The 10,703-nt window shown below is 35.9% G+C and overlaps 1 long non-coding RNA gene across 1 annotated transcript; it reads right to left on the reverse strand.

The window, feature by feature from the left end:
- Positions 1–1,990: 1,990 nt before the first annotated feature.
- LOC127986841 (uncharacterized) lies at positions 1,991–9,311 on the reverse strand. Its single transcript, XR_008160973.1, has 10 exons — positions 8,174–9,311; positions 7,898–7,951; positions 7,663–7,710; positions 7,450–7,565; positions 7,178–7,348; positions 5,637–6,540; positions 5,329–5,544; positions 4,423–4,819; positions 3,889–4,159; positions 1,991–3,626 (listed from the first exon to the last, which is right to left on the reverse strand). It is a non-coding gene; the product is annotated as an uncharacterized LOC127986841 (long non-coding RNA).
- Between the last annotated feature and the right edge of the window lie 1,392 nt (positions 9,312–10,703).

Consider the following 10,703-nt stretch of genomic DNA (forward strand, 5'->3'; position numbering starts at 1 on the left):
AGACATGCTGCTTGGGGCAATTGCAGGTTCAAAATTAATGTCCAGGGTGTTTCTCCCGCCTATGGCCTGAGATGCTAAGATAGGTCCCAGCTGTCCCATGAGCCTACAAAGCATATGCGGTATAGCACATGGATAAATGAGTCTGACTCTGAACTACTCAAAAACATTGTTCTCACCGTGACTATATGCTTCAATGTTCCATCTTAAAGTGTCAAACCCACATAACCCCTATTTCAACAAAGATTTTGAAAAAGTTTTAAACATCAACTGTGTTCAGTACTGAGCAGAAAATATTTATTATATAAACTATAAAGTGATAGGGATAAACCCTAAAGTTAATGAATTGATTGATTGATTGACTGATTATAAACAATATTTAGAGTCTCACTTTTGCTCTTTTCTATCAACAGGGAATACAGAATTTCACTTAGAGACAGATACACTGATCTGTCTGACTCTGACCTTGATAACAGAGTTAGAGAATTAGTTGGAGGAAATGATGAACTTGGAGCAGAATCAGTCTGGGCACGTCTGGCTGGTCAGGGTTTTGTAGTGCAGCGGCACAGGGTCCGACAAAGTTTAATCAGGACTAATCCAGTGGGAGCAGCCCAGAGAGTCACCACACGTAGACTGCACAGAAGAGTCTATCAGGTTGCCGGGCCATATTCCTTATGGCATTTGGACGGTAATCATACGTTAATCAGGTAAATGGTCCTACTATTATTTTTATTTAATGTAAAAAATAGACAGTGGAAAACTGCTAAAACAAACTTTTTTTTTTAAACATTTTACTTGGGTTTCAATGAAATGTCAATATTATTGATGGCACTCGAGATGGTTTCTGCCAAATACAAATAAATCCAGTAAAATTAATTTCCATCACCTTCTGTATACTTAGCTTTAGATCTTTAGGGATGACTACCAGAATAAATATTACGTAAATTGATCAGGTTTCAGTGTACCTTAAATACTTTTACATAATTATTACTTTTTATTTTTTTAGGTGGAGGATTGTCATACATGGTGAGATTGACGGGTACAGCAAGCTTGTTGTATTCTTAAATGCTTCTTCCAACAATCGGAAGAGAATTGAGAGATTGTGGCGTGACGTTTGGTGCGGCATCTCCAATACTTACTATGCCTTATTCATGCTTTTGGAAAGTGAAGGTAAAATTGACAGTACCAATGAAATGCACCTTTGGGCATTACATTATGTGTATATACCTCGAATCAACAGGGATCTCCAAATGTTCATTCATCAATGGAACCACCACAAGCTGAGAACTGAACGGTACATGTCTCCCCATCAACTCTTCATTCGAGGATGTCTCTCACAGCTAACTCGAAACCAGACAGGGATACGTGGAATCCTTGGAGCAGATGAGGAGCCTGTTGCAGATGTAAACATCCCTCCAGCTTCAGAAGAAGTTACACCCCAAGCTTTTCACACAATTTTCCACTGGCCAGAATCTGTTGAGGTTCCTGCCAACCACTTTAACATTCAAGCAGGAGTAATGGGACAACTTGTGCAGCAGGTCAACCCTCTTGGTGGAAGACATGATGATTTAGGAACTGATCTTTTGGAGCAAGTTATTAACTTCCTTGGAAATATTCCTCAACCCATATAGATTACACATACACTGGAACAAATGTTTGGAATATTTAAGATTTGTAATGTTTTTTCTTATGGTCACTTAAGCTGCATTTGTTTATATAAAACAGTAATACTGAAAGTAATTCCTGAAAAAAAGTATCATGGTTTATCACGAACATATGATGAATCACAAAATTATTAAGCAGAACAACAGTATTCCACATTATAAAAATCCTAAATGTTTCTGTACATCAAATCAACATATGAGAATGATTTCCAAAGGACAATGTGACAAGACTGGATTAATAATGCTGAAAATTTAACTTTGAGTATATTCAGAGGAAAATAAAATACATTAGACAATATATTTACATAGAAAACAACTATTTTACATAGTTATATTTTTACAATATTACTGTTTTTGCTGATTATTAATATTTATTATATTAATGCAGCCTTGATCATTAAGATCTTTTTTTTTTTTTTTACTTTTGGCCACCAATACAGATCATTTCATAATTTCTTTCTACACCAGTCATTCTTTTTAAGATTGAGCAAGTATTGACCAAGTATTAATTTTGGGTGCTCTACTCATATAAACCTAGATTTCTTAAGTATTTTTATTTACAACATTATATTTAGATCTTTGCATTTCACAATGATTTTGAGAAACAATGCTGCACTCATTTTTAAAATATAACTGAACTACAGTCTATATATTTGTCTCGAAATACATGACCAAGGACTGAAAATATCATTTCTTATTTGGATTCTGCAATAGTGTAATGAAATAAAACAGATGATGCAACATTTCCTCTTATTTTTGGAATGTTTATTTTCAGAGTAAAACAAACAAATTCAAAGTCTTTTAATTAATTATGCAAGATCACCAACTGTTGAAACTGTACAAAATCCACTTTTCCATTGGAAGTGTTCTCTTTTAATTGTGTATTTCTAAACTGTGTTTTATGCATCTGCATTGTTAACATTCAAGAAAAATAAAGTTTTTGAAAAAAACATTTTCACTGAACTTAATGACATATTTCGCCCAAAAATGTAAATTCTGTCAGTAATTACTCACCCTCATGTTGTTCCAAACCCGTAAGACCTTTGTTCATCTTCAAAACACAAATGAAGATATTTTTGATGAAATCTGAGAACTTTCTGCCCCTCCATTGACAGCTACGCAACTACCACTTTGAAGCTTCATAGATAGATTGTAAAACTAATCCATATGAATTAAGCGTTTTATTCCAAAATATTCTTCAAAAAAACACGATCGCTTTATGTGATGAACAGATTGAATTTAGCCTTGTATTCACATATAAATATTCATCAACACACATAATTTATGATAAACGTAAGCTCAAGCATGTTTGAAGGAACCTCATTGGTTCTCGCACAATGTGCTAACAAGCTTGAGCTTTTGTTTACAACTGATGTGTGAGTTGATGAATGTTTATATGTGAATAAAAGCCTAAATTCAATCTGTTCATCATATAAAGAGATTGTGTCTCTTCAGAAAATTTTGACTAAAGAACTCAATTCATATGGATTCGTTTTACGATTTATTTATGAACTTTTTCATGCATGACATTGGTAGTTACATAGATGTAATGAAGGGACAGAAAGCTCTCAGATTTCATTAAAAATATCTTAATTTGTTTATGGGTTCACAAAACGTTTATGGGTGGGTTTGGAACAACATGAGGGTGAGTAATTAATGACAGAAAATTATTTTAAGGGTCAACTATCCCTTTAATTAACATTTGACGAAAGTAACTAAATTAAATTTTTCCAAATCCAAGGTAACCTTTGAGTGCTGTGCTAAGCAGGTCAGTCAACTCCTCCTCTTCTTGGATGCCTCGAGGCAAAAAGAGCACCATGCCACAAGTTGATGCAAATGGAAGCCGGCGATTTTGTTGAGTGTAAAACTCAATTCTCGGTTCTCCGGGGAAGCCCAGTGGGGGAATGCTGTCTGCACCAGTAATAAATACCAGCATCTCCTGGAAGGTGATTGTTGATTGTTTTTCTGTAAAATTAAGAAAAAATTCAGTATTATATATTTTATAAATATATATATAATATATTCATATTTACAATTATATTTTAGCTTATTGATCTGCTGTATAAAAGCAATATCACAAATCTGTGCTGTTGTTCTGAATATAAGTTGTGATTGTCTGTTAAAACCATGCAAATACTGTATATTGACGACTGTGAGAGTGATATTGAAGAAAAGCATAATTATAAAATATGACAAAATTATTCAAAATTATCCCAGTCTTGATTACCCTTAATTGAATTCAGCAGGAGCTCCCAGCAAAATATGGTGTCTTCCTCCTTTTCCCTGAGGTTGCTTCCCTCCTCACTCCAGCAAATGGTGAATAGGGCTCTAAATTCTTCTCTTGTTAATTGTTTCTCCTCATTCGTGAACAAGGGAAGGAAGACCTTCCAGTTTTTTTCGACAATCTGCCACAAGTTGCCACAGGAGTTCATGCCTTCCTTGAATTGGGCGATCATGTCTGCTGTTCTAAAATAAATATGTTCCAAGAGATTTCCAAACTTTATAAAAAAAAAAAAAAAAAAACATTTTTATGAATTAAGTGTCCTCCACAAAAATTGTCTACCGTTGTAAATATGAGCATGTAAAATTGTCTTAGCTATTTATCCTTTTTGTCTTTCATTCCAAACCATTCCATCTGAAATAGCTGGATTTTACTCATATTTGCCAAGGGTGCCAATATTAGTGAAGGCCATTAAAAAAAAAAAACATGATTCAAAGAACTGTAGACTGATTAAAATGTAAATTATTTTGAGTTTTATACCTGAAGTAAATGTGGTGTTTGATTAGCTGACCATAGATCCGTCTCATATTAGGTGCTGCACTAAAAAAATTCCAGGCACACCACAGTCAGCAATCCAGTCTCCCAGGCTTGACACTATTCGGTCATTGTCTTCTTGGGTCTGACAAAAAAAAACCTTAAAAGAAAGAAACTCCATTACAATTCTTCGGCAGAATCTGCCTGGCCACACATTAATTTGTACAATGTGGTATTTAGTGCATTGAAACTAGGTCCACCGTGCATTAGAGACCAAGAAATGAGCTTTCCTGCTGTGTAATAACGCTTTGTTTCCACAGCCACTTGGTCATACGTGAAAAACATCTGGCCTGTTTTCCCCTCAAAAACTCCGAATGATGACTGCACACCCTGCATCAGAAGCCTAGATAAATAAAGAGCCCAAATACAAATAAATAATTGAATTGATATGGATATTTTGTGCTTATTAATAATAATTGTAAAGCAAATTATCAGAGCAAAATAAAATAAAAATATGACTGTCACGTTTTATTTGGATAATAGTGGCCAGCTAACTATAATATGTTTTTTAAATTTCATACACGGCTACACCAAATAATTGTGGTCATGTAGTACTGATTTAAGTTAAATTTTTAACACACACACACATTATCACAAAGCTTATGCCAAGAAAAAGAAAACAGTCCATTACAGGGTACAAAACTGTTGGCCAAGCAACAAGAGGAACACTGCCACAATATTACTGTAATATTGATATTGCAGTACTATGAGGTCATATTTTAAACCATATTCAATTGATACTTGAGACACAGGATGGCACCAGTTTCTAAGCTATGGTGTGATGCACCAAAAAAGACATCACATAATATTTGATAAATATATTATTACATATGATAAATAGTTAAGACCAACCTGAAAAATTCTCTGCTAGGTCCCCCATAGTCATCAGCACTTTCACCTACAAATTCAATTTGTGGGGATTTGTGCCATGCAAAGTAGCTAGTTTTCAGTGCAGTACATGCACTATGAAGAATTTTCCTCCTTCTGGCCACTACAATCAACCCTTTCTTCCAAATTTAGATTTTCCCTCTGAAATGTTCTGATGATGTCAGCAGCAGAAACGTCATCCTAAGTCATTACAATAACAACAAAAAAATATTATTCTTATTATAAATTAATAGAAATTATTATGACTTTTAAGGGTATGGTTGCATAATTACATCAATTTCATTGTCAGAATAAACAGGTGAGGTCAACATCACCACATCCTCCTCATCTTCAGAATCTAATGCATAAACTTCACTGTAAAGTAAAAAAAAAAGCATAACTTAGTATAACTACATTAATTGCATAACTTAGTCTAGACCCAATTCCACACAACAAACTGTATTAAACTTAGGGCCAGATTTACTTAACAGGGCAACAAAATTTACTTAACAGAGCACAAATCCATAAAAGTGCCATTGGTAGTGGAAAGCAATGATCTATTGAACACACCACATCAAAGCCACTGATAATCATGTATGTGTGACAAAACAGGTGCAAAATGAGTCACGTTTTTTTTTTGGCCTGTAAATAATGGCACAAATACAAATAAATTGATTCTTTTTTCACTGCGTGTCTTTGGTAAATCCTGACAGTACTTTTGTGACCCCAAAAGATGGTTTGCGCTGGAGCAAGCTGTTAGTAAATCTGTGCGTAATCTTACATTTTACAAACAAGAACAATCGGTTTCAATCCCACAGCTCTGGAAATGTTGTATTTATCTCTTATCTGACCAGTTTGTTCAGTTAATGGAGCTTCCACTTAACAAGCTGATTTGAATCAAATATGTAAAATATAAAATACAGACAAAATGTACAGAGCGGCAGGTTCCCAGGACCAGGTTTGAAGACCACTGGGCTAGGAGATGTGGCAATAGTAAAGGGAAAAGAGAAATCAAAGACCATGGCGGTGACGAGGGCGAAGAATTGTCAATTGGTGGTGAGAAAGCTGGAACAGGGCATAGGGAAAGGAGAAGCCAACATCCTGATCACTGGAATGGAGGGGACTTGGGATGCTTCCTAAGTCCTGAGTAGCAGCCAGTTGGTCAGTTGAAGATTCAACACTGGATGCAATTAATTCCTAAAATGCATTATAATTATTTCATTTTTGTTGTTTTTCCACTTTTAAAAAACTGATGTTTTAGGCCCCATTCACACTACTGCGTTTTCGTTTAAAAACTGAGAACTTTTGCTACGTTTGCACCTCCCGTCCACACTAATACAGCAAAAACGGAGACCCAAGACGGAGAAGTTTAGAAACGATGACATAGTAGAGGCTCACTCTCGGCTCTATGATTGGGTGTCATTAGTCATGGCGTATATCTATGCTAGCAGATGTTGTGCAAGTAAATTCTGCATTTTACAATGCTATAACTGCCTACATGCACCGGAGGCAAGCTACTATTCAAGCGATCTGTGACAATTCCCGTGTACAGTGGCGGTATCTACCGTACATGGAGTGTCAGTTTTGGGTTAAGCCGGGAGGAACCAGCGCATGGTGGGATAATTTTATCAATGAAGTTGTGTTTACACCGGCATGCGCATGCCCAGTGTTGGAGAATGGTCACGTGATCCACGTTTTCAGTCGTTTTAATGTAGACAGAGATCAATTCTAATACACAGCTAAAACGCTGGTATGGACGGAGATCGTATTCGTTTTAATTCTCCGTTTTTAAACTAAAACGCAGTAGTGGATGGGGCCTTAAAGTTGAACTTACCTCTATTTGAACACCTGACATCCAAAGCACATATAAGGTTGAGGGCCTACTAATTTCATGATCTGAGAGGCTACCATCAACAGTACTAAGTATAGTGTTCGGTGACCAGGACAGCTGTACACGGAATACTTCACTGGCCATGTCGTCTGAACCAGTAAAGGCAAACAGATCCTTTACAACACATGAGCAAATATAGAAATGACAAATCAGAACTATATACTGAATATACTAAATGTGCAGAAAGAACTTACAAATTAGGTAACACAAAATACCTGAATTGGTTGAGACTCAACAAATTTCCTTGTTTTCCTGGTGCCATCAGGGTACTGAAACTGTATTGCAAAGCCTCAACAATTTGACATAGATGTGCCCTCCTTTCAGCAATTTTCTTAAAAAAAAAAAAAATTATAAATGTTACACACACACACATTATATCGTATATAGAAAAACGTGATTAAAACAGAAAAAAGTAAATAAATAAATACCTGTCTTCGCCTTTGTTCAAAGGATTCAAACTGGCGCCGCTGATGATCCTTTAAACATAATAAACAGATAAATAAAATGATTACATTTATTAAGTTTATAACATTATTCAAAGTTTATCACAAAGTGCAAAACTAAATCTTATTTTGACAACATAATATGCTTTAATTAAAGCATATAGCAAACTACAAATAAATATGTTTCACCTGGTAGATAATGAGAATGCTGGTTACTTACCTTGCTACTTGTTCCTGCATTATCTACATTTTCTACGGTTCCACAAATTAGATCCTATCAAAAAAATTACACTAAATCAGAATACAGATTGTTATTTTTATTTTGTTGTTTTTGCTGACTGACAAAAAGTTTATATTTTACACTTTAGAATGAATATTTTATAAAACAGTCACAGTTTGAAAAGAGGTGGTTTGTCTTAAGCATTTCATATGGGATATATTGTAATAAATAAACTGATCATGTATTTCTGAAGAATCATAATTGAGATAAACTTACAGTAGTTCTGCTTTGACAGTTCACCTCATTTCTGCTCTGATGTTGTGTGCCAGCCGAACTGGATGTGTTCTGTCAAACAGGCAGCATAGTCTTTAAAACAAGTTTTATTTTTAATGAAATATAATTAGTTACAATACTAATAGCTTCCTGATGAGCACAAAACATTTATTTTCCCCCCAAGACCAAATACTTTGCTATCCACATTAATTCCAGAGCTCTATTCTTTTATTAACAATTACCTTGTTTGTGTACCGGTATATTTTTCTCTCATAAGCAATTTAATGAGAAAAATCTGAAACAAATTTGATATTTAATGAGCTCTAGCCCCCTAAGATATGAAAAAGCATCCTGTGAGCAATAAAACTGTATTCTGGGAAGCCAGAGGTTGGATCTGTATGTTGCCGGGTTGTTAGGACTGCCTAGTGACCATAATGTAATTTGGGAACTTAAAACAAACAAAAAAAGAGGTTCCAGTTCTCCATTTGCATAAAGATCCAGGATCTGGCTCTAGCCACATCACTGATAACAGCGGCTGCAAAGAGCTCAGGTTTTCTGGTCCTGAGAAACGAGTATCTAAAGCCTCTTTCACACTGCACGTCGGACCCGCAATATTTCCGGAACATTGCCGGGTCGCCTTCTGTGTGAAAGCAACCACGTCCCGGAATTGATTACCGAATTGAACCCGGGTCGGGGACCTAGTAACATTGCGGGGTTCGACCCGGGAAGAGCGTTGTGTGAACAAAAGCCAGATCTAATTCCGTATCGAAGTGATGACGCGCGTTATCGCGCGACTCTTTTGCCGGCTGTTTTGAAGGAAGATCAACGTTTGCGACGAAAACACATGTGCAAACTGTAATGAAGCAGAGATCAGTTAGTTCCTCACTTTCCGTGCTGACGCTGAGACCGTTTGCTTGCTTCAGTGAAAGTATAACGTGCCAAGCGTTGTCGACTCGTACATTACACGTCACGCGCTGATGTCACGTGTCGTTACGGGATCTTCAAGGGTTGTGTGTGAAAGCACGCACATATACTGGGTCATCACTGGCAGTGTGAAAGTGCCAAATCTAGCGACCAGGGAACAATTACAGGAACACTTTACCCCTGTATTTGCCGGAATGGCAGTGTGAAAGGGGCTTAAGTAAATAAAGAAAGTGAGAAAAACTTACAGTAGTACTGCTTTGACAGTTCACCTTATGGCTGCTCTCAGCCAAACTGGGGGTGTTCTGTCAAGAATAAAAGGCAGGATAGTCTTTAAAACAACTTTTCTTTTTAATTGAATATTAATAGTAAGAATAGTAATGGCATCCCAGTTAAAGCAATGCAGGATCAGCAAAAATAAATAAATACATTTTTGTTTTTATAGCATAAAAATTTATTTGGGATATAATATTTAGTAGAATAATTTGTTGTTCTTACCTTAAGCCTCACATATACCGCTGACCTGCCAAACTGTGGACATGCTTTTATAACTGCAGGGCAAACTGAGCTCAGCTCAACAGGTATTACCCTTCTCCTCCTGTCAACTCTGCAGATTTCAATTCCACCCTCTCCAATTATCAGAAATGCTTCCCTAATTTTCTGAAGAAATGCTCTCTCATTCATTGAAAATGGCACAACTAGTTTTTTAACCGTTGTACCTGTTTAGAGAAAAGATTCATGAATATAAAATATGGATATCACAAATAATGATAATAATGGTCACATAATAACCACATTTAATGTCTCTTTAGACACAACAGAAAGCACTTACGTTGTGTTGTGATGAGATGCTCCCCACTATTTTCAATGAAAGAAATCCTAATGATGCTCTGCCTAGCAGCTCTCCTCCTAGTCGTGGCTGGGACTTCATTCGGGATGTTGCTTTGGAACATTCTCAGTCTGATAAGAAAGCATTTATTTCATATTGCAAAGACATGGTGGGTTATATTTTTTGAAGCCCAACGCATCACTTCTGATAAGTGTTACATCCATGTGAAATTTTTCCTTTTTTTTCAGCTTAGTTAAGTGACTGCTGTGGAGGTTTGTCCATGTTATGAGAAATGATAAACGTTAATGAAGGACTGTAGGCTACAGCTGTAAATCCATTCTTAACGATATAGCATACTTGTTAATACCATACATTTTTTTTATTTAAAGTCCAAGGATTTACATTTAAAGGGATCTTTTTTTATTTGCTTTTTGATAGGGATCGAAATTAAATAAAAATACAAATCATCTATAGCTTAGGCCTACCTGATTTTGGCGCGACATTTGAATTACATTAAAGGTGTAGAAAACCAACCTGTCAATTGTGTTGGGTTCTGTTGACAAATTGTTGTCTTCGTCTTCATTTCTCAATCGATTTTGAATGAATGCATTAAATCTTGTATTTAAAGCCTCAAGTCTGCTCCTCAGTGTCATTATCGTGCTGATGTCACATTCAATGGGAATTTAAGAGCACTCGGGCTTTCCTCTTTGTTCCAGTTAATGTCCTCTATATCTCGTTAAGGCCATCTAGCGACAATAATCATGAAATGCCATTTTATTTATA

The sequence above is a fragment of the Carassius gibelio genome, chromosome B22 (assembly GCF_023724105.1).
Source record: "Carassius gibelio isolate Cgi1373 ecotype wild population from Czech Republic chromosome B22, carGib1.2-hapl.c, whole genome shotgun sequence".
NCBI lineage: Eukaryota > Metazoa > Chordata > Actinopteri > Cypriniformes > Cyprinidae > Carassius > Carassius gibelio.